Source organism: Aotus nancymaae, unplaced genomic scaffold (assembly GCF_030222135.1).
Source record: "Aotus nancymaae isolate 86718 unplaced genomic scaffold, 86718_ANA_hifiasm-v0.15.2.pri h1tg000040l, whole genome shotgun sequence".
NCBI lineage: Eukaryota > Metazoa > Chordata > Mammalia > Primates > Aotidae > Aotus > Aotus nancymaae.
The window spans coordinates 102,443,751-102,465,440 of NW_026988454.1; the positions used below are offsets into that span (position 1 = coordinate 102,443,751).

The 21,690-nt window shown below is 37.5% G+C and overlaps 2 long non-coding RNA genes across 4 annotated transcripts in view; one reads left to right on the top strand and one right to left on the bottom strand.

The window, feature by feature from the left end:
- The window catches only part of LOC135268359 (uncharacterized), a 37,873-nt gene extending 37,468 nt beyond the window's left edge, over positions 1–405 (bottom strand). For both annotated transcript variants that reach the window (XR_010336712.1, XR_010336711.1), the window contains exon 1: positions 291–405. This is a non-coding gene — a long non-coding RNA (uncharacterized LOC135268359). The remainder of the gene's footprint in view (positions 1–290) is intronic.
- LOC135268358 (uncharacterized) overlaps positions 1–18,880 on the top strand; it is a 172,931-nt gene extending 154,051 nt beyond the window's left edge. The window contains exon 4 of one of the 2 annotated variants that reach the window (XR_010336708.1): positions 17,798–18,880. This is a non-coding gene — a long non-coding RNA (uncharacterized LOC135268358). Of the gene's footprint in view, positions 1–12,001; positions 12,110–17,797 lie in introns of those variants that run through there. The other variant, XR_010336710.1, reaches the window with a different exon arrangement.
- Positions 18,881–21,690: the final 2,810 nt, after the last annotated feature.

The window sequence follows — 21,690 nt, forward strand, 5'->3', positions numbered from 1 at the left end:
AGAATATCTGACCTCCTGGGAATGCAGCCCATATCAAGACAGGAGTACTTGTGACAGGGCACCTGGCCTGGGTGTCTTTGACCTGTCTCAGATTTCTGATCCTTGCACCTCCTCCATTATAATCTTATGGGACCACTGTTTTATATGTGGTCCATTGTTGACCAAAATGTTGTTATACAGTACATGACTGTAATTACTTAGAACTTTTAGGGTAGAGGATGAAACCAGCATTATTGTTTTATAATTTTTAAAAATAAACTTTCATATCATTGATTCCTTAAAAGACTTACACTGGAGAGGAGACCATGTCGCTCTGTGTGTCCACCATGCCCACTGTCCTCCATGTCCAAAGCCCTCTTCTATGAAAAACAGACAAGTGTTTCTCGGTTCCTATGACCATTATGCTTTACATCATGTGACTCCTGCTTTCCTAGGTCAGCTGACTTAGTTCAAGGATTGACCTTTGAGACAAAGATAGCTAAAACCCTGGCCATCAGCCCATGAAGTGTTACTAAACTCTGCCCAGCAAGGATGGTCAATATTGGATGTTGACTAACCCATAAAGCACATCTCCCTTGGGAGTTTGGAGGGAGACTTAAGGGAACAGAAGCTAGAGACACATTGAGGCTTCAGAAATCATAAGACAGTAAAAGCTAACGGAGAGCTTGAGGTGGAGAGAAAGCAAGTGGAAAGACTAGTGTTGGAGGATACAGAAGTACAAGCAGAAGCTGAAATCAACCCACTCACAAGTTGGGAATCCTTGTCTTAGAAAGCAACAGAAGTTTACTGCTGAATGGATCTTTGCAGATGTTGCTGTCGAGTTTAAGAGCTGCTGTCAGTCCTCTACATTGCATTCTAAATAAGCTACAGTTCCAGCTGCTGGCTGAATAGTTGCTAAGACACAATCTCCTGGTTCTTACTTCCCTTCTGTTATCTGTAAACCTATACCAACTAAGATAACTTGAAAGTGTCCTGTTTTTCTCAAACCCAAATAGGATTGACCATTAAGGGCATTTATACATTGCAAATGAATTATTCAATAGCAAATTTGTCTCCATTGTATTTTAAAAAGATGAGATTTAAAATAATACTAAATGAGTCCTACCTGTGTATATATTCTACTAGTGTTATCTAAGATCTGATAATACTTTGTAATTCTATTTATCTATTTAGCAAAAGCAATCAATTTATTTCAGATTACTTTTAATCCAAAGAGAAGGTAAAAGTAGGTATCTTTTCCAATGAAACTTGTTATAATTCAAACAATTGAAAGTAAATGGAGAGACATAAGAAAGTTAAGGATATTATCTGAATTAATTCAATTCCAATTTTCAATAAAACAAATTCAATTCCTGTGTAACAATCTCCTCCCTGTTGAATAAAAAAACACTGACAATGAAGTGGTGAATTTGGCAATAGAGCATCCATTCTAAGAAAATAACAGTTGATGAAAATTTATGGAATCTGGCCAGCCTGGTGGCTCGCACCTGTAATCCCAGCACTTTGGGAGGCCGAGGTGGGCAATCACAAGGTCAGGAGTTCAAGACCAGCCTGACCAACATGGTGAAACCCCTGTCTCTAGTAAAAATACAAAAATTAGCCAGCTTGGTGGCATGGGCCTGTAATCCCAGCTACTCTGGAGGCTGAGGCAGGAGAATCACTTGAACCCAGGAGGCAGAGGTTGCAGTGAGCCCAGATCATGCCACTACACTCCAACGTGGGTGACAGAGCAAGACTTTGTCTCAAAAAAAGAAAAAAAAAAAAAGCCGGTAGTGGTGGTGCATGTCCAGCTACTTAGAGGCTGAGGGACAAAAATAGCTTGACCCTGGGAGGCTGAGGTTGCAGTAAGCCAAGACTGCACCACTACGCTCCAGGCTGGGTGACAGAGCAAGGCTCTGTCTTAAAAATAAAAACATATATATATATATAATGGAACTCTTCGTTCTCTTTTCAAATATTCTAAGTCTAGTTTTTTTAAAGATGTTTCTGCTTTTTATTTTCTTTAAGACAGAGTCTGAATTAGTTTGTTTTCACTCTGCTAATAAAGACATACCCGAGACTGGGAAGAAAAAGAGTTAAACCTGACAGTTTAAGGTAAAAAAAGAGTAAACTTACAGTTTCACATGGCTGAGGAAGGCCTCGGAATCATGACAGGAGGCAAAAAGTACTTCTCAGATGGGGCAAGAGAAAAATGAGGACGAAGCAAAAGCGGAAACCCCTGATAAACCCATTAGATCTCGTGAGATTTATTCACTATCACGAGAATAGCACAGGAAAGACCAGCCCCCGCGATTCAATTACTTCCCCCTGGGTCCCTCCCACAATTCGTGGGAATTCTGGGACATACAATTCAATTGAAATTTGGGTGGGGACACAGCCAAAGCATATCAAAGTCTCACTCTGTCACCCAGGCTGGAGTGTAGTGGCACAATCTCGGCTCACTGTCTCCTCCGCCTTCCGGGTTCAAGTGGTTCTTGTGCCTCAATTTCACTATATTGGCCAGGCTGGTCTCCAACTCCTCTTCTCAAGTGATCGGCCCATCTCGGCCTCCAAAAGTGCTGGGATTACAGGCATGAGCCACCGCACCTGGCCTGTTTTTTCTTTAAAGGAACCCACCTGCCGCAATTACAGTCAGATGCTCAATAAATAATAACACATAAGCTAAGTCTATAAAGGCTTATTGCACAAAGAAAGCACCCAAATATGCAGTGAGCTGAGATTGCACCACTGCACTCCAGCCTGGGTGACAGAGTAAGACTCCATCTCAAGAAAAAAAAAAAGTCCAAAAAGCGCCCAAATACTTCAGCTGTAGAATTATTCTCTATACAGTATCTGAAACCATTATGGTCTTTTCCCTTCATTTTTTAAGTCTCCCTACTTAGCGTTCACAAAAGGTATCTTTTCTTTAGGCTAGAGTAGACCTAGAAAATTTTCTCTTACCTATTTTTTTTGGCAGGGGGGATGAGGGAGGAATAGAAAAAGAAGGTAAACCTTGAAGCATGTACTTATTAGTGCACTTATGTCCAGAGCACACTAAATTATTTTTTTAGTGTAAAATATAATTTAAAATTTTATGCATTTTATGATTCTATTTATTTCTGTATGCACTACCTTTGAGTATTTCTGTATTGAAATAATAGTGCTGATAATCTTCTCCATTAGTAGGTTCACAAAATATCATGGTTTGCTTTACTCACTGCTTTACATACTTACTATTGAAATACAAGCATGTAGCAGTTTCACAGCACAGAGTGGCAAGCAAGAGTTTTGTAAACAGGTAAAATTTAGGTGAAACTACAGAGGACCACTGTTCAAAACAGAAGCCACATTTTTCTTAAGGTTAAACATAGCTCCTTCACATTTTTCTCTTTCCTTCTCTTCTGTTATTAGATTGTGTTAGATTTTGCAATGAGGTCAAGGGTAGATGCAGAAGAAGACGATGGGATTGTTTTGTCAAAATAAGGCTGACATATTCTAGACTGAGTGTAGTTTCCATTACTTGTTTAAGAATGAACACACAAATATTAGAAGATAAAAAATGAATCAGGCCCAATATCCTTTCCTCTATATCTGCATATATAAGGTAAGGTTCTTTTCTACTGTTAGTAAGAAAATATGAGAGTAGAAAATAGAAGGTTTTAAATTTTTTGATTTGCTCATATATTAATAGATCTATTATTTATCATAGCTTTTTCACATTCCGTGTGACCCTGAGAAATTTACTTACTCTTTCTGTGATTCAGTTTCCCCCTTTCCAAAGTGGGGACTATAATGTTCAGTTTACTTACTCATAGGAATGGCTGTAAGGATTGAATGAATACTTATAAGGGTTAGCGCTTTTCTTCTTTTCCCTTCCCTTTTGTCTTCCTCATTGTATTTGTATTTCATTTTTGTAGACTAGGAGTTATTACTTTCTGTGCAATCTGCTTAAATATATGCATTCTAAGATGATTTTTGAGTGACTGTACATGGTTTGTGCCAAATATAAGAATATCTTCTATTCTGCTTTCAACTCACTACTTTCTGCTTCTCAATAATCTGATGATCTTTTTGTCTGATCTTCATTAGACTGATAACAAGTTCTCTGTCTTGTTTTTCCAAATGGTACACTAAGCCAATTATTCCCTGGCCATCATTTACATTATATCTACCTTTAGGACCTCTGTTATTTTTTCAGGGCTGCCATAACAAAGTACCATAGACTGGGTGGCTCAAACAATAGAAATTTATTTCCTCACAGTTCTGGAGTCTGTAGGTCCAAGATCAAGGCATTGGCAGTGTTGGTTTCTTCTGAGGCCTCTCTCCTTCGCTCGTCGATGGCCATCTTCTCCCTATGTCTTCACATCATTTTCCCTCTGTGCACCTGTGTTCAGATTTCCTCTTCTTACAGGGACATCAGTCATAATAGATTAGGGCTCACCGTAACTGACTTCATTTTAACTTAATTACCTCCTTAAAGACGCTGTCTCCAAACACGGTCACACTCTGAAGTACTGGGGGTTAGGACTTTAGCATATGAATCTTCAGGAAACACAATTCAGTCCATAATAGGACCTTACTTTTCTCATCACGAAGTTGATGTCTTAAATTTCTGTCCAACTGGCTACCTTGTGAGATTTCCTAAAGTTTTCCCTTACCTTTATAATTCATCACTGACAATTCATTTTTAAATTATGAAATGATACACTACAGTCATCTTCTATTTCAAAAATTATTGCCAGGCATGGTGGCTACAGGCATGAATCCTAGCACTTTGGGAGGCTGAAGCTGGCAGATCACTTGAGGTCAGGAGTTCGAGACCAGTCTGCCCAACATGGTGAAACCCCGTCTCTCCTAAAAAAATACAAAAAAATTTAGCTGGGCATGGTGGCTGGTGCCTGTAATCTCAGATACTCAGGAGGCTGAGGCAGGACAATCACTTGAACCTGGGAGGCAGAGGTTGCAGTGAGCCAAAATCATGCCACTGCACTTCGGCATGGGTGACAGAGTAAGACTCTGACTCAAATAAATAAAATAATAAAATAAAATAAAATAAGCTAGGTGAGATATGGTAGTATGCCTGTAGTCCCATCTACTCAAAAGTCTGAGGTGGGAGGATGGCTTGAGCCCGGTAGATAGAGGCTACAATGAGCTATGATAATGCCACTGCAGTGGGACCCTGTCTCAAAAAAAAAAGTTATTGACCAAAGTTAATCTCAGTACTGATCTCTGTGACAACTCTCCCATTGCCTGGATTCCTCTAAAATTCATGCTCTAATTTTTTGCACTAACATTTTTTTTAATCCGTGATAAAGTATTTTCTGTGAATACAGTTGTCCCTCAGTATTTACGAGGGATTAATTCCAGGCTCTCTGGAGCATACCAAAATCTGCAGTGGCTCAAGTCTCTGATAAAGTGTTTGTATGTAACCTATGCACATGCTTCTGTATACTTTATATATCATCTCTTAAATCATTATTATACCTAATCCAAGAAATATATTATGTAAACAGTTGTTATACTGTGTTGTTTTAGGAATATTACAAGAAAAAAATGCATCTGTACCTGTTCAGTACCAATGCATTTTTTTCTTGAGTATTTTTTATCTCTGGTTGGTTGAATCCATGAAAGAGGAACCCATGGATACAGACGGCTGCTAGTTGTATAATCCAATAGTGAGTGATTCACCTTTAAGATAATCTCTCATTGGAAGGTCTGAATTTAAAGTCTAGACACCTTACCTTTGCTTGTTGTCCTTATTTATCTATTTTCTTTTTATTTTTTTGGAGACACAGTCTTGCTTTGTTGCCCAGGCTGGAGTACAGTGGTGTGATCTCAGCTCATTGCAATCACCCCCTCTGGGGCTCAACCAATTCTCCTGCCTCAGCCCTCCAAGTAGCTGGAATTACAGGTGCATGCCACCATGCCTGGTTGATTTTTGTTTTTAGTAGAGACGGGGTTTCACCATATTGGTCAGGGTGGTCTCAAACTCCTGTGTTCAGATGATCCATACTGGCCTTGGCCTCCCAAAGGGTTGGGATTACAGGTGTGAGCCACCACACCCTATCTCTTATTTATCTTTTAATTTACCTCTTCAAAGAATGCTACTAGATGACTATAATATTCCCTTACAGAAACCACATTACTCTTTTCCCAGTAGATTACCCTCTCTAAATATTTATTGAGTCAGGGAAAGGAACATGGGTTCTTTTGTTGAACTTCAGTGTCAAGTGTATAGTCAAGATGTTGTGCAGTTCCAAGACCATTAAAATGAATTATTAGATACAAAGCATTGTCAAGAATGGCATTTAGGTTAACTGGTTATGGCTAGGAACACAGAAATTAATACCTGATAAAAACTGATGCAAAAAGCAGGAAATGAGATTGGAAATATGAAAGACAGGTTACAAAAACAGGGTGAGAGAATCCGAAAGGGAGTTAGCCAGAAACAAACCAGCCAAAAAAAAAAAAAAAAAAAAAAAAACCCCTCTGGAAGTCAACGATATTATCAATAGCTGGATTAAGGTCAATGTATTTGTAAGATAGATACAAAAAGTAAAATGTTTACCTGATAGCATGTTTCTCCCACTAAATTTTGGATTACAGATTAAGCTCTATGTATTAATTCTATCTGTATCCACAAAGGGGTTCATCACAGATTCTCTTGCTTATAAAGATTTTATCAAACTTCCAAGTAGGGAGCAAGTGTCTATAATTCCAAGATCCTTTTAATAATTTATAAATCCTTAAATCTCTGCCTATTTACAAAATTAATGAGAAATTATATGTATTCTACATTTTCACCTTATAATTTTTTTTTTTTTTTTTTTTTTGAGACGGACTTTTGCTCTTGTTACCCAGGCTGGAGTGCAATGGCACGATCTCGGCTCACTGCAACCTCTGCCTCCTGGGTTCAGGCAATTCTCCTGCCTCAGCCTCCAGAGTAGCTGGGATTACAGGCACGCGCCACCGTGCCCAGCTCATTTTTTTGTATTTTTAGTAGAGACGGGGTTTCACCATGTTGACCAGGATAGTCTCGATCTCTTGACCTCGTGATCCACCCACCTAGGCCTATACTTTTTTAAAAACTGTTAAGTGAATACTATCTGGTCCCAACATATTAACATCCAATTTATTAATTGATAGAATAATGGAATTAGCAAAGTATTTGGTATCAGGAAATCGGGTTTGAGGTCTCAGACTTTTTGCCTATATAATATTGGATGTTAGTCCTTCAGCAATTTGCCATTACTTATAAACAGGGCATAACACAGATGTATGTATTGGGTTGGCCATATCAACTAAAAGATAGGTTATTAGCTTATCTTTCTGAATTTGCCTATATTTTGGAACTGACCTTAGACTTCATTTTAAGTGGATAGGTCCAAGATTGTAATTCCCACCTAAGAGAAACTAAACAAGTTTATAGGGAGCAATTGAGAGTCAAATGCTTAGGAAACTATGGATAAATTATAGATAAGTTAAAAGCTCTGAGGCAGGTTGGAGGCAAAGTTTAAGAGCCAAGACTACAGAGTTTGAAATGGAAGACGACTAGGAACGAATGAGGAGGAAAGGAGTAAAGTCTACAGTAACAGCTGAAACTGCCTTAGCTTGTCAACAGCTGAACTTTTTCCTACTGATGGTATCAATATGGTGATTTTGGCTATAATTAACAGAAAACCACAGTTTAAAGAAATCAGGAAAACATATTTTCATATAAGAGGACACTTGAAGACAGAGTGATCCAAGTTTAGTTAATTCAGTGGCTTAAGAGCATCATCAAGACAACCGGTTTTTGTTATGTATATTTTTGTAGATCTGCTGTACTCAACATGGAAACCAGTTCTCAGATGGATTCTCCGTACAGGTGTAAGATGACTAAAACAGTTTCCATTTTCACAATCAGATATCAAAATGTCTAGTAACAGAAAGGGTGCTTCCTTCCTTGTGTCATTATTTTAAAATTTATTTACATGTCATTTTAAAATGATTGTATTAGATTTCTAGGGCTGCTATAATAAAGTACAGAAATTTATTTTCTCATAGTCTGTAGTCTCGAAGTCCAAGACCAAGATATCACAGGGTTAGTTTTTTCTGAGACCATCCTTGGCTTGCACATGCTCACATTCTCTGTGTCCCCACGTAGTCTTTCCTCTGTTTGCTTATTCCTGGTATCTTTATGGGTGCCCACAGTTCCTCTCAAAAGGACATCAGTCAGATTAGATTAGGGACTTCCCATATAACCTCATTTAATCTTAGTTATTTCTTTATAGACATTATCTCAGCTAGGCGTGGTGGCTCACACCTCAGCACTTTGCGAGGCCGAAGCGGGATCACCTGAGGTCAGGAGTTTGAGATCAGCTAGACTGACTAACATGGTGGAACCCTGGCTCTACTAAAAATATAAAATTAGCTGGGCGTGGTGCCACATACCTGTAATCCCAGCTACTTGGGAGGCTGAGGCAGGAGAATCGCTTGAACCTAGGATGCGGAGGTTGCAGTGAGCCGAGGTTGTGCCATTGCACTCCAGCCTGGGCAACAAGAACAAAACTCCACCTTAAAAAAAAAAAAAAAACGTTATTTCCAAAGGCATTCATATTCTAAGGTACTGGGAGTTAGAGCTTCAACATATAACTTTAACACAATTCAGCTCATAACAATAGTGGAAAACCTTTCCATAAGTTTCTCCCATATCATCTCCCTCATGTATGTCTCATGTATGCAGAATTAGGTCATGTGATCGTGCTTAAACCAATCCTTGGAAAAAGAACTGGGGTCATAATTATTGGCATAGGCCTATCAAGATTTACTCTTAGAACTGAAAATGGGGTAACCCCTCCTCAGTTCTTTTGGTACGAAGAGAGGTAGGCACCAGATGAAATCAGGGCCCTTTAAGCATGGAAGAAACTGGGGAGGACTGCTAGGAAGGCAGCCAACTCGTGTGCACGATCATCGTAGCTTTGTGGTTTATGGGTAATTTGGGTTGGTCTAAATGTTTAGAAGCAGAGGAGACCATAAAAACACTAAGTAGTAGTAAAATCCAGGGAAATGAAACCAGACATTTGGGATCCTTTTAGAATGTCAAGTTAGAGAAGTGGTAAGAAGCTGGTATATATGAGACAATATTAATGGATAATCAGAGATAAAGGAGTTTGAAAGGGTGGCTCAAAAAATAGTTCTACAAATTCTGACTTTGCAGTGCAGGCAGTATACTGTATCCTCTATGGGTTATTTAGCCTCTCTGATCTTTATTTGCAAAATGGGAATGATAAAATCAATTATTTCACAGATTTGGAGGATTAAATAAGACAACTCAGTGAAAAAGTTATTAAAATATAAAGTACTACATGGATATTAGGAAATATTACTCTGTATAATTAACAGTATTGAATCTAGTATATGACTTGTCTGTGTCCAGCACAATTTGAGAAAGTTAGTTGAGTAGACTTAGAATTTATATAATCTATTTTGTGTCTTATTTTTATTTATGAGAGCATAATTTGCACTATGATCAGGTAATTACCTGGATAAAAAACGTCCTGTTCAAAAGATTTATCTCTAAGTTTTAGTCTATTTTGTGTATCCTTATTGCTGTGTGAATACGCCATTGTTCCCCTGGGTCGGTGTATGTGCATGCAACTGTGCGTGTGTGTGTGTGTTTGCGTGTGTGTGTGTGTGTGTGTGTGTGTAATGGTTAAGCAAGGTTTCTGTGTGATTTTCTGTATGTATGAACCTATGAGTTGGTTGACTTCCCTTCTGCCATTGGGAAAGTTAAAAAAAATATCCACTTTTGGTTAGATGTGGTGGCTCACACCTGTAATCCAAGCACTTTGGGAGGCTGAGGAAGGAGAATTGCTTGAGCTCAGGAATTTGAGATCAGCCTGGGCGACAGAGCTATACTCTGTCTCTGTACAAACAAACAAACAAACAAATAAATCTGCTCTTTTAAAGGTGCTTAAGGTGTTAGTTCCTAATGTGAACAAAAGCAGGAAAGGTTAAGCAGTCTTGAATTTGAGATATATACACCTCTAGCTATTTAATTAATTAGAATGTGTGACTTACATAAATTCAGAAAGATCATTGAGCCATATAATCTCTTTTGTCTTTTCCATGGCTAATAGTGATGGTAGTAGTATTGACTTTCACCCATTCTTGAATGGTTATAACTTAACAGTATGTGACAACCGTAAGTTCTACTATATATGTGTATGTTGTACAGTTATATCTTAGCTTGGGTTTGCCAGGAAGCAGAGCTTGAGACAAAGTCTTGTTTTAAAACACTTTATTGGGGAGTATGAGTCCAGGGATCAAAGGTGAGCCAAACAGGAGATGCAAAATGAGAATGTATTATCAATTGTATATCTCTACAGGTAACGAGCTGCTCAGTCATCCAGCCACATAAAATGTGTTTTAGGACTGTCCTTCTGAGATAGTGAGAAACATTTACCTCTCAATGGTCAAATAATTCACTTTGCCCTCTTGGGTAACAGATGCATGGGTGCAAAGCATGCTTCTGTGTCATCTCACATAGTGGGGTCAACAGAGAACACCCAGGCAGAAGATGAGAGGCTCCTGGGGACTGGTCTGAGGCAAGGTGCTATAAAGGGGAACCTATATTGAAGTGGTTGGAGGTGGACAGACTGGTTGCTTCACCTGCAGCCAGAATGCAAGACAGGTGTGGTGTAAGGCTAAAAAGATGCATAAAGACATATCCAACATACTATATATATATATATATATATATATATATATATATACACCAATAATTTTGGTTAACTAGGGTTTTACTGTTAAAATAAACATTACTAGTATTTATAGTGAAAAGATACTTAAGTTATATAAAAACGTAAGTTCTCTTCAATGTGGGTGGCATTCTCTATATTTTAAAATGCTTACTTATGAAATTTGCAGAGGAAATACAATATTCAAGGGTCCTGTTTTAAGCTTTCTATTTCCTCCTGAAAAATGAGAATCCTTAATGATTGAAGAAGAATAGCACTTGGGGAATTGCTTTTATTTTTAAGTTACCAGGAAATTTAATATGTGTGCTAGTAGGTTCAGCATGAGTGTGAAAACGTGATATAGTGCTTAAGAGTTGTCATATAGTCAGGAAGAAACATTTTCTTTAGAATTAAAGAAACAATATTATCCCTTAGTGACTTTTTGTTGACATTCAACTAATGAAGGAGAGACATTTTTCTTTCCTTAGAGGGCACTATGCTTTTAGGTATAATGCCATACTCTGAGGGTAATTTCTGAGCTCCATTGCTTGCTGGAGTTCAACAAGATGAAATGGCAGTATCAAGCAGCCACCTGCATTTTATTATAATTTCTTACTGTAATTATAGTTATCATCGCCATTTTGATCCAATTTAATTTTTCCTGATGGATGAGTTAATTTGCAGACTCGTGATGAGTTAAGTTGTGATATTCATGGTCTTTCAGAAACAACAACTTCAAATGGTATTAACAAGTTGTATTCAGAAGGCTTTCTATTGGATATTTTTTGTGAAGGAAATGCTGGTCTGTTTGATATTACTTTTCAGAAGAAGTTATCTTCAAGAAGGGTGGGGTCTATAGAAGAAGGCAAATTTTGTCTTAGTACTACCCTTTTCTTTCAGCACCAAGGTCAAGTATTTCATGCTGAAATTTAAGGGCAGTGGTTGAATTTTGAGCAGAGGATGGAATTTCATCAGCCAGCTACTTTCTTCCTGAGGGTGCCCTGATTTGAACTATTTCTGAAAAAACTGGCATACAAATTACAGAAAATTTGAAATTAATTGACATCCATATGTTTTATTTTCCATCATAAACTGTTCTCTGTAAAAAAAAAAATTTTTTTAAATTTCTTTGAGACAGGGTGTCACTCTGTCGTCCAGGCTGCAATGCAGTGGCACAATTATGACTCACTGCAGCCTCGACCTCCCAGGCTTGGGTGATCCTCTCACCTCAGTCTCCTGGGTAGCTGAGACTACAGGTGTGTACCACTATGCCCACCTAATTTTTTTGTATTTCTTCTTAGAGATGGGGTTTTGCCATGTTGAGCAGGCTGATCTCAAACTCCTGGGCTCAAGTGTTCTGCCTGCCTTGGCCTCTGAAAGTGCTGGGATTACAGGAATGAACCACCACACCCGGCCCATCACTTTTAATAGGTATTTGTTTGTCTATCAACTGAAAATAATTTCCCCATACTTTTTTTTTGCAAATTGAGATTAAATTCCAAATAGGGTTTCCGTATTTCTATAAAGTTTCTGAAATATTCAAACCTGTGTTAAATGCAAAGCAAAAACATGCATATAAAAGGCAAATACAACTCATGGCATCTAGAATGAGGATAAAAACACAAAAATTTAGGAAAAAAAGACAAGAGCTATTTTTTATTTTGATGCCACAATGAACACAATTTTATCCTGTTGGCTAACCTGCAACATGACAAATAAAAATGCTCCTTCCATAACTTCTCTATGAAGGCTGAAAAAAAAAATGTGTTCAAAAAGTGAATGTTATCGAGTCAATCACATAAGACTCCACCTGTCAAACAGCAGATTTAACTTGGTGATGCTTATGACGCTGTCTACCAAAAGGGAGCAGCTTGAACATAAAAATAGGTCTGTGCCCTAGGGAGGAATGCTGTTTCCTTTCCTGTGATATGAGTCTGCAGACTCATCTCCATCAAGAATACCAATTCAAATTGATTTTATTCCTTTCTATTCTGTATTTTTTAGATGTCTGCTGAGAGCCTACCATTATGTGCAAGAAATTCAATAGCAGGCAGACAAGGTCTCTGGTTTTTTGAAAACTTTTTTTGAGAGATATATGTCGAAACAGACAAATTTAAATAATGAGAAACAAAACCCTGCAAATGACTAAAACCCATAGTAGATCTTTAGCTAGAAAATAATTTTATGGCAGATTGCTTCTACATTAACTACAGCAACATTTTACAAGCCTGGTAAATTTTTGTAAAAAAACAAAAACAACTAAACTAGCTTCATGGATCCTACTCCAGAGAGTTTGATTTTAAGTAAGTTGAATGCATGAACTAAGACTGTATTTTTAACAATCCTCTGAGGTGCTTCTGCTAATCATTGAGTTATTGACCACTGGAGCAAGAGGAGCTAAAGAGGACCTGCTCTAGTCTGCCTTGACACACACACATCATACAAATACTAATCACTGAGAAAAACTGAGCAGGCAATTTTATTGGCAATACAGATAAAGAAAGAAATAACATCAACTGTGCTTCCATCTTCTCCTATTTTTCCTCCCATGTGCAAGTCATCCCTGGGGAAGTTGTGACTAACCATGGATGGTACGCTGAAGCCCTTCTTAAGGAGTAATCTGATGGCACTTGACGTCTGCTGAGGCTTGTGTCTAGAATAAATGAGAGGATGTGCCAATAACAGCAGTGTCTCCTCATTTTCGAAGTTCAGGCCTCATACCCCCTTCTTTTTGTTCTGTTTACTTAAACATATCAGTGCCTGAATGATCCATCTTCCTCAAGGCTGCTACATCATAACTAGGAGCTTTTCTTTAAAAAAACAATGGAGCATTTACTTTCTGGGGTACTCAAAAAAGCACATGCTTTTAATTGAGGGATAGGTGCGACAATGGATCATTCTGTTGATTGTAACGATCTCGTAATTGTTAACAGCATTATTTTCATGCATAGTTTTCTGAGACTCCCTATCCACTTCCAGGTGAGGAGAGTAACAGTGGAGGAAACCCTGCAGAGGAGCAACAAGTTCAAAATCCAGTCCTTTAATTATCTTGCTTAAAATTCTTCACTGGCTCTTTAATGCCCTCACAATAAAGCAATCCCTTAAACATGGCTTACAAAATAATTGTTACAGTTTGAATATTATCCCCCCGAATCACATGTTGAAATTGATTCCCAGTGTGGAGGTGGGGACTGGTGGGAGGTGTTGGGGTCATGGGGGCATATCTGTCATGAATAGATTAATGACCTCTCATGAATAGATTAGAATAACCTCTCATGAATAGATTAATGCTCTCTCAGCATGGGTGAGGGTTGTGTGAGTTCTCATTCTTACTAGTTTCCAGAGTTGTTTGTTCAAAAAGAGCCTGGCACCTCCCTCCTCTTTCTCTCTTGCCTCCTCTCTCACAAGTGATTTCTGTGCATGCGGTTCTCCTTCACCTTCCCCATGAGTGGAAGTGGCCTGAAATCCTCACTAGAAGCTGATGGTGGTGCCATGTTTCCTGTGCAGTCTGCAGAACCATGAACCAGATAAACCTATTTTCTTTATAAATTACTCAGCCTCAGGTATTCCTTCATAGCAACACAAATAGAGTAAGACAGCCATTAATATCATGCCTACACCAGAGACAGTGGTATGCATTAAACATTATCTCGGCCCCCTACATTTTCTAGGTCATTTTAATTTTGGGGGTGGGGTGGGAGAAGCATATGACTAGTGCTGACCAATAGGCTGTCAGTAGAAGTGATGTGTGCCACTTCTAGACTGAAGTACATAAAAGTCATTCAGATGTCTGTTTCCCTGCTGTGGTGATTAAGAAAGCCAGATGTTTCTAGTGTTGCAGATATGAGATGGTATCTCCATTACTCTGGATCCCTAAGTGGTTGTGTTCATCAGATGCTGCAGCTAAACCAAAATTCTTTCAGTTCCTTGGTCATGCTTACCTGTCATCCTTTGCAAATACTTTTTTCTTTCTAGATTGCTTTTCTATCTCTTCTTGAAGTGTTTAACTCTTTTTCTTTTAATCTGGTTTAATCTTCTACCTAGAGCATTAAATCTTTTTCCATAACAGCAATAAGGCTGTTCCTCTTTCTTATTAATGGATTTTGTTTGTTTTTGAGACGGAGTCTCACTCTGTCACCCAGGCTGGAGTGCAATGGCATGATCTTGGCTCACTGCAACCTCCGCCTCCCAGGTTCAATGATTCTCCTGCCTCAGACTTCTGAGTAGCTGGGGCTACAGGCGCATATAACCTCGCCCGGCTAACTTTTTGTATTTTTAGTAGAGATGGAGTTTCACCATGTTGACCAGGCTGGTCTCAAACTGCTGACCTCAAGTGATCCGCCCACCTCGGCTTCCCAAAGTGCTGGGAATACAGGTGTGAGCCACCATGCCCAGCCCAAGTGTCTAACTCTTTTCTTGGTCAGAACATCACTTTCTCCAGGAAGCTTATTTTGATCTTCTAGGTTTATGTTAGGTTTTCTTTCTATAGAATTATCCTGTGTTTATCAAACCATGAGGTAATTAATTCCCGGCTTCTTTATCCTTGCAGGGATATCCTGCTTCTTTGGAAGATTGAATGAACAAACCCCCAAGGCTGAGTTTGGAGAGCCAGGGCAACAGGTGGAGTGAGGGAGGCAGGATGGCATCACCTGGAAGGCTGTGGAAAATTTGCCTTCAGGACATGCAGATGATGGTTATCAACCCCCACTCTACTGCCTGGTTGATTGCTAGGCTTCTTACACCCTCTGGGTTGCTCTCTTCCTATTGGTTTGCCATAGTTCATAAAAGATATGTTAGCGTCTATTGCCAAAGATTAAGAAAGCCAACTGGCTCCAGAATTCTAAGTGGCAAATGTTTACTATAAGCCAGATGAAGACAGGCTGTTCCCTTAGCAATATTTTGCTCTAAGTAAGAGGAAAATTAGTCTAAAATTAAATTTAGATATAAATTATAATGTCAAAAAGAATCAGTGCATATCTGTCTACTTATTTTTGAGGTATTATTTGCACCTAATTTTCTTAATATGGGAGCAGTCTGTTCCAGATTAGAAAAGTACAAAGAACTTCAAATAGTATATTTTTCTTTTGTTCTTCTTTGTTCTGGATTTGGTAGCTTAGGAACACTCAGATGAATTATGTTTGGGCAAGAATAGTGGCCACTTGTGAATGTAAACCATTGTTAAAATGCACTTTGTATGTTCTCATAAAAGTTATTCACCCTGAAATCTTGTTTTAGCTAGTAAACTGATTCAGTCTGAAAGTAGATGAGTTTTAAAAAGTCAAATAACATGCAATTTCTTATTTCCTTTTTTCATTTTAAGCCTATTCTCTGATGATTCCTTTCTCATATTTACAATTCTACTGGGCCCAGGTAAGAGGCAGTCAGATAATTAAAAAGGAAGTTAAAGAGAAATGCAATGGATGAATGTTTTCTAGAAGCTCAGAAAAGGCTGAGTATATCCATTGCCATTTGTTTGAGTCTATTAGGGAGCTATAGTGCAGAATATTGAATTTAAGCATAGCGATTTTTCTAGATGTCAGCATCAGTAACCAGAGGGCTTGCTCTTCATCAAGGCAATCTTCATCCTTCATAAGCTTGGCTCTGAATAAATAGAAAGTATCGATTAAGAAAAGTGAGGATGGGGAATCATTTTGATGTTTCTTAGGTTTTTGATAGTACTCCTGGTGTTTATTATCTGCCTTGGTCTCTGCTGTGAGCCCAGGGTGTCTCTTCAGAAGTGTTCCGTGTTTTGCCCTTTATAATAAGCTTTTGGGTTAAGTAAAAAAGAAATAGAAAGCTTTGTCTCTGCCTTTGAAGGGTGTAGGAATGGTTGGAGAGACAAAACCCAGAAAATTCAAGCACAGTTAGCAAGCATCAGGGGAACATGGGCAAAACGATCTGGTATGAAGCAGGGTCTGTGGAGTAAAGAATCATATGTCACGGAGAGAGCATAGTGCAGTGTCTTAGAACATGAGTTTGGACTGCTTGGGTTTGATATCATTCAGTACTGTTACATTTAATTTGTGACATTAAGAAAATTACTTAATCCCTAGGCAAAATAAGGATAACATAATTCACTTCATTTGGTTCTAAGGACCAAATGAGATAACATGTAGAAAGTGATTATCATGATACCTAGAACATAGTATATGCTCAAAAAAATTAGCTATTATTATCAATATCATAGGCAATATTTTTGATCAGGGAATTACTTAAAGGAGGTAATTTTCTACTCATTTCCTAACATGCTATCTTTCTCTCTTGCTTTTCTTATCTTATTTTCAAACTCAGCATCGTCTAGACCCTTTAAAAAGTTTATCAAAGTTGAGAAATAATAACACATTATTAAAAATAATGTACCGGCCGAAGGCAAATTGCCTTAAATGCATTACCTCTTAATCTCACCAACAACTTATAAAGTAGTTAGTATGTACAGACTAATGCATACATATCAACATAAATGAGTGTTTTGATATTTTGCTTCAGGTATTAACCTAAGAAATCTGAATAAAAATGTTTCCATATATGATCCAGGTTTTCTTGCAATTTCAATGCAAACTAGTAGTCATATTTGCCAAGAAAGATAATAATAATTGCTATATAATAGAAATATAAATGTATAGTAATAATAGCTAACACTTATGTAATTGTTGCCAAGCACTCTTCTAACATAAACATATATATGTATATATGTATGTGTGAGAATTAATTTAACACAATTACAAAAAGTCATATTGATTATGAGGACCATCAATAATGTATTCTTTTGGCCACTCTCTAGTGCTTTTTATCAGCTCTGGGTATATTTAACCCAATTAAAAAAATTCTGGAATTCCTTAATTTCTAGAATTTGTATCTGTCAGTCAATGCTTAAAAAAGAAAATGATTAAGAAACAAAAATGGAACTAATTCTTGATAACATGTTATCTTATTGCCCCAGAAAATCCACGATAACATCAATAACAATAGAGTCTTATAACCTAAGCAGAGTTCCCATGATAATTAAGAAATATTTGTATCAAAATGTCAGATGATCTTCCCAAGATCAGGTTTTCCTAACATTTTTATTATCAGAAACTTTTTTTTCTCTTTTCCAGTCACAATTTCCTTTTATTCTAAGACCACATTTGCACAGCAATATTTCTTTAAGCAAGAGATTGGGAAGTCCAGGAGCAGCACTTGTAATAACTGAGCCAGATGCAGGTTTTGTTATCAAGGATACCGTGGAAGACAGAAACAGAGAGGGGCCTCCAGCCAAGGATGCAAGCAGCCTCTAGAAGCTGGAGAAGACAAGAAAAACCATTTTCCATTCCAGCCTCCCTGTGGATCCATTTTGAACTTCTGACTTCCAAAACCAGAAGACAATACTTTTGTCTTGTTTTAAGCCATTACATTTGTGTTAATTTGTTATAGCAGCAATAGGAAACTAATGTGGATACTAAATGGGAGAATCATTATTTGTTCAAATCTGGTCTTCAAATGTGTCTATTTCGACTAAAATGTGTTTATGATTCTAAATTATGTATTTTGTCCATTTTAACATCTTGGAAATTGAGATGCATTTAAGAATCAATAACATCTTACAATTGCTGCTGGTCAGAAATGCAAAGCTGCTGTAGTGGCATTACCCTTCTTTATGGAACCTAGAAGCACTGTCAACAAAATTTGCAGAATGGGTGTCAACTATTTCAAAGAAAATGTCAGAAAAAATCATGGAGTGCTATTGAAACCATTTTGTTTTGAAATAATTGCATACTTTTAGGAAAAAATAACACAAATAATTTCTTTATAAGCTTGACCCAGATTCCACAAAGATTAACATTTTACCACATTTATTTTACTATTATTCTATCTCTATCTAGGTTATAAGTATTGGTGTGTTTTTGTTTTTGGAATAACTTGAGAGTAAGTTTTTGGTATGCAGACACAATGCTCTTTGCACCTAAATAATACTGTACTATAACCATAGAACAGATATCAAAATTAGTCCATTAGCACCGGTAAAATATAAGACATTCCAACATTCCAATTTTGTCAATTGTCTCATAGATGTCACTCCCTTCCCCCCAACCCACCTCCCCCACCCCGCTATTTTGAGACAGAGTCCTGCTCTGTCACTCAGGTTAGAGTCCAGTGGCACCATCTTGGCTCACTGCAACCTCCACCTCCTGGGCTCAAGCCATTCTCATGCCTCAGCCTTCTGAGTAGCTGGGATTACATGTGCCTGCCACCACACCTGGCTAATTGTTTTTGTGTTTTTGGTAGAGACAGGGTTTTGCCATGTTGGCCAGGCTGATGTCGAACTCCTAACCTCAAGTGATCTGCTTGCCTCAGCCTCCCAGAGTGCTGGGATTACAAGCATAAACCACCACTGCCCACCCCACAGATGCGCCTTTTTAGCAAAAGAAAGAATTCTTGTCAGGGTTACATCTTGTATTCAATTGTCTTGTCTCTTTTGTCTCCTTCAATCTGAACAATTCTTCAATCTTTCCTCTTTTATGAGCTAACATTTTTGAAGATTACAGGCCAGTTATTTTGTAATTGTATCTTAATTTGAGTTTGCTCTTGTGTTTATTAGTGATTAGATTCAGGTTATACTTTTTTTTGGTGGAGGAGAAGTGGGGTAGGAAAATCATAGATATCCATTTTCAGTGTAGCATATTAGGAGTTACCTGATAATATCATTTTGTCTTATCACTAATGTTAACTTTGATCACTGGGTTAACATGACATCACCAAGTTCCTCTATACTGTAGTTACTATTTTTCCTTCGGTAATTAAAATGTATCAGGTAGGAAGTAACTCTGCTCATTTAAATATCTTTTTTCTTCTCATAATTTCTTAATAGAACACTCTTCTAAACCATAGGAACAAAATGGCTGTGGAGGAGGTATGGGAGGTGGTGAGTCACATGTGTTTGCAACACTCTTGCATTGGGAGTCAAAGGGACGCCAGCCAGCTTTACATAGTCTCAAGTAGTTCAGAGCCTTGCACCAACGGCATTTGGTTCTTTGGTAGATTATTTTATGAAATGTTGTGTCACCAGTGCAGTTAATGTAACAGAGGATATTTTGTGGAAATAAATTAAAACATGAGATTGAGCCCAAAAGGTAGACCTTGATGTAAAAAATTGAAGAAAAAATCATAACCAATTTATTTACCTTATTTTTTTTGGTATGCGCACACAATGATGCATAATAAAAAATCTACATACAATTAAGTAACAGAGAACTTTTAAAATAAATATAAATGAATATTCTTAGTGTTAGGAAAGTCTTCTGTCATAATTTGTTTCTTCTTTTTTATTAGTACATTATGGCATGGTTTACAATTATGGTGTCTTAGATTCCATATGATGGAAGCTTTGACATTATAGGATAAGGACTTTGCTGATCTAGTCCTTACTATTTTATTCTTTGCTTTCATTTCCCTCTAAATTGTATTCTTATATTTTCTAAAAGAAAGTCAGATGAAAATAATTTACAATGTATCATCAGCATGATGAGCCCTAGTCAAAACTATGAAGTAGAATAAATTCTTTGCTATTTAGAAAATCCCGTTGGTGGCATCTAATCATTATTTCTCCCTCTCTTACCACCCACTCCTCTACACATAAGGGACACAGCTGCTCTTAGAAAAAAATTCAGATCAACTTATTTAAAGTGAGTTAGGAAAGACAGTAGCATCACTCAGTATTTTATCTCAGCATATTTGGATTTTTGTGGGTACAAAGCCCTAGGTCAGCTTGACTAAAGAAATGAAGCCTGAACACTTTGACACATTTTGGCGCTTCATCAGGTATTATTTTTAGAAAGCTGGTAAGATTTTTATTTTTATTTTACTACATAGTCAATAGCCCAGGATTAAGCAGGCCACCTGGGGTCTTCTGGACACAGTAGCTCCAGAGAGGTCTGTTTTAGTCACTGTATTTCTTTTGCATGATGAATGAAACAAGAATAGTAGCATAACCAGAGACTCTGTAGTCACAAAATAGCCTATTTACCTTCATGAGACATATACACATAATATCTAAAGTCAACAAACTCAAGGAAGACCCAGATTGGAGGCGATTTTTCAGACGTCAGTGACAAAAAGCACAGATTAGAGTAAAAGCCTGTCTCATGAAAAATGAAAAGATTTGGGAATACTGTATTACTCTGCAGAGAGAAGATTAAGGGAAAAATGTGTTTGGTGCAGTAAAAAATATGAATTAGGAATAAGCAGTTCTTTACTAAAACTACTCTGGGCCTCTATTCTTCTCCCATTATTAGTCTGCACCTGAGAAATTACATTGTCTAAATCCAGGAACTTAAAAGGACCAAAAGTCATTAGTATTGGGTTATAACAATGTAAATCATTCCCTATTTGACAAATAACCACTTACACTAAAAAAATGTGTTATTTTGACTGCTGGTTCTCACTGATAGGTAAACGCAGAAGAACAGGTGGTGACAACTTTAACAGCTGCAGTGAACAGAATTATGACTTCCTTTTCTTTTGGCTCTTAGGAGTTCTCCAGAGGTACAGTAGAAATATCAACACCAGATGGCTCTAAAGCAGATAATATTCATTTTTTATTTATGTCCCATCTATTTCTAAGAAAAGGATTTAATATAGTTCAAAATCTCAAATCATTGTCAGAATGGAAACTTCTAATTGTTCTGAATATAAGTCTCCTTAGGGGGAAAAGTGCTGTTTTCGGTGCTTTACAGAGCAAATCTCTTGGTTCGTTTTTTTATAGAAGTATTTATACTAGTTGGCTCTTCTATGACAGGGCCTGTGACTTAAATTGCTATGGTAGAGACCCACCTTGGTCCTGGTCCAAAGATTCTAGAAAATAGAAATCATTAGAAGAGCATGTAGGATATGATCTAGGATGTTTCTTTAACTACTTAGATTAAGTCTGAATAGAAATAGTTTAGTTTCAGTAAATGCTCATTAGTAGTTTTATATCTTGCTTCGCCGAAAGGAAAAGACATAATAGAAATGA